The 2,720-nt window shown below is 35.7% G+C and overlaps 2 long non-coding RNA genes across 2 annotated transcripts in view; one reads left to right on the forward strand and one right to left on the reverse strand.

Moving 5' to 3' along the window:
- The window catches only part of LOC105552222, a 199,930-nt gene that overhangs the window by 159,431 nt on the left and 37,779 nt on the right, over window positions 1-2,720 (forward strand). The gene's annotated exons all lie outside the window — the stretch shown is intronic.
- The window catches only part of LOC105552216, a 19,421-nt gene continuing 16,913 nt past the window's right edge, over window positions 213-2,720 (reverse strand). The window contains exons 3-4 of the long non-coding RNA XR_001007964.1: window positions 1,015-1,196; window positions 213-427 (exon numbers count right to left, since the gene is read on the reverse strand). This is a non-coding gene — a long non-coding RNA (uncharacterized LOC105552216). The remainder of the gene's footprint in view (window positions 428-1,014; window positions 1,197-2,720) is intronic.

Here is a 2,720-nt window from a genome sequence, read left to right on the forward strand (position 1 = left end):
AAAAAAATCATAAAAATGCTAACTAAATAGCAGAAGGGCAGTAATTTTCTTTCATATGACCACACTAAATTTAAGTAAAACACCAGTAGGATAGCAAACAAAAGAAACAGAAATGTCCAGGTGCAAACTACTTTCTGCTTTGATGGATACTCAATGTGTTATGATGTTAGATGGTGAACACAGTATTTGTTGAACACTCACTATATGGTGGGTTCTTTGAAAGGTGCTATTCATTTATTGTGATCCCTGCTTTGTGGATGAGGAGACTGAGACTGAGAGAGGTAACTCATCCAGGGTCATACTTATAGTCAGCAGTGGAGCCAGGATTGGAATTAAGATGCTCCTTCATTCAGATTTAGGGTACTTACTCTCTTCTTTACAGTGCTGGTTTAATTTGAAAGCAGCCTAAGGCCAGTCCAGGAGCTACCTGCAGGAGCAAGATTCATAGACATGCAACCTGTATAGACTCACTTAGAACCCCCCACCCCGCCGATATCCGCTCCTATCCTCATTGCATTCCCCTCCCCCAACCTAGTTTAAGGCTCTGCTATCACTATTTTGACAATTTGAAATTCTTAACTTTGAATAAGCAAACTTGCATTTTCATTTTGCACTGAACTTTGTAAATTAAATAACCGATTCTATTCAGTATAGAAATTTCACAGAATACTTTCACCTCGGTTATTGTTATTGAATTATTTTCCTTTTGAAAAGATATCCAAGCAGACTAAATTTTCCTCCGTATATGGATATGAATTAGCAATTTGTTCCTGTAATTCCATTTCTAATCTACATAATTTCAAACTGACTCTACTAGGCATAGACTCTTTGGTCAGTTTTTTTGGGGGTCTTCAGTCCCTCTTAAGGTTGGCCTATGGATTAACCCTTTTATTTTTCTCCTTTTTAGAAGGTTTATCACAGAGTTCTTTCCTTCTTCAACTAATTTCCTCCCTCAGATTGTGACTGAGGCTATTAATTCAATTATTTATTAAAAAGTAATGAAAAAAATCTTACTGCAAAGGTTGCACACTGTCACCAGCACGCTCTTCAAAGAGCAGTTGCAAATTGACCTTTTGATCAAAAGAAATACACCAACCTGATGCTGCACTTGCTCTTGCAGTTGTTCCTGTTATATTATTTATTTCATCTCTTTTTGGCCAGCTGGAGCTATAATATGCTTTGAGTCGCTAAAGGGGCTTTTAAGAAAGCAAGATAAATGCATTTATGTCATATGGAGGTTGCGTGCTAATTACTAATCTGACAGGGTGTAATAACGATACAAAAGCATCAGTGAAGAGAAAAAAATGAGCAGAATATGCAATTATTTTATGAAAGAGTTTCTTTCCTGGAGGGAGAAATCTGCACGTTTACCATCTGTAACGAAGGAGATGTTGAACTACATAAGTGAATTACCCCAGCTCTGAGTTCATGTGTATATGTAATGGGATGAACTCGAAATGACATTAAGTAATTTCATTATTGTCCAAAATACAAATAAAGAACACTAAAAGGCATGACTAACATAGTGAACTCCAAAGATGGATTTTCAAAGTTTTGCAAAGGGCTACAGTAATTTATATGAGAAATCAAATGTGATATAAAGTAATATACATTTTCCCAGATTACAAAAATATATATTGCATAAAGCTATCATTATTCTTCATAACGCATGTGAACAGAATATCCACAATATGCTGTAAGGAAAAGGAATCAGTCCATTAACACTGCAGCGTAAGAGTCAGAAGTTTCATTTCTCATAGCACATTTAGTAACAGAGTTAAATAATCTGGAAAATGGCTCTGGTTAATATTTAGAAAGAGTCTTACTTTAAATGACCATAGTGCAAAAGGGTTTTCATGCCAGCCTCAGATATAACATTGAAGTGTTTACCTCAGTCTCTGTAAGTCTCTTTCAAGGACTTTCCAAAAAAATAAAAATAGTTACTCTTCCCTAAAAAGTTGCCATGTTAATGGAGAATAGAAATATTACTTCAACCATACCATGTAATACTTCTCCATCCTTAAAAGTACAAATTTTTGTCTTTCTGTTTTTAACATTCAGGGTGCTAAATAATCCATATGGCTATATGTTTACTCTTTTAATGGGAACAAATGCACTTTAAAGATATGGAGACCCACACATGTATTAATCTCAACTGGCCTGTGAATCCTAACAGCCAGTAGTATCACGTCTCTCTTTTGGGAGGTCAGAACAACTCTACCTCTATCCTCTTAGCATTCCGATTGGGTCTGAGAATGAAATTTACAAAAATTAGATTAACAGGAGAAAAGCAAAATGTAAGTTTTATATGGCATGGGAGCCCTCATTAAAAAAAACAAAAAACTGAAGAGCTAAAGAGGCAGTTAGAATCTATTACTTATACAGAGTGAGTAAGACAAAGAGTAGTAAAAGTGAAGAAGCAACTAAATTATATATGGAGACTTCTGAGTTATATCAGCAGTGTCTGCATAGAATTCTCTCAGTTTCGACTTCCCGTCCTTGAGGATAAGGACGTTGCCTCTTTCTAATATAGGAAGAGCACTTTTCACATGGGAATTTCTTGTTCTGCTTTTGAGAAACAGCACAAGGTCAATGTGATCTTTTCACATCTGCTATTTTTCAAGTGTCTTTAACTTAAATAGTCAATATGCAGGAATAGCACATTTTAACCCCTTCACCATCCACCTAGAGCACTCAGACAGCTGCAGAGAACTGTTGAA

This window comes from Mandrillus leucophaeus, unplaced genomic scaffold (assembly GCF_000951045.1).
Source record: "Mandrillus leucophaeus isolate KB7577 unplaced genomic scaffold, Mleu.le_1.0 Scaffold115, whole genome shotgun sequence".
NCBI classification, from domain to species: Eukaryota; Metazoa; Chordata; class Mammalia; order Primates; family Cercopithecidae; genus Mandrillus; species Mandrillus leucophaeus.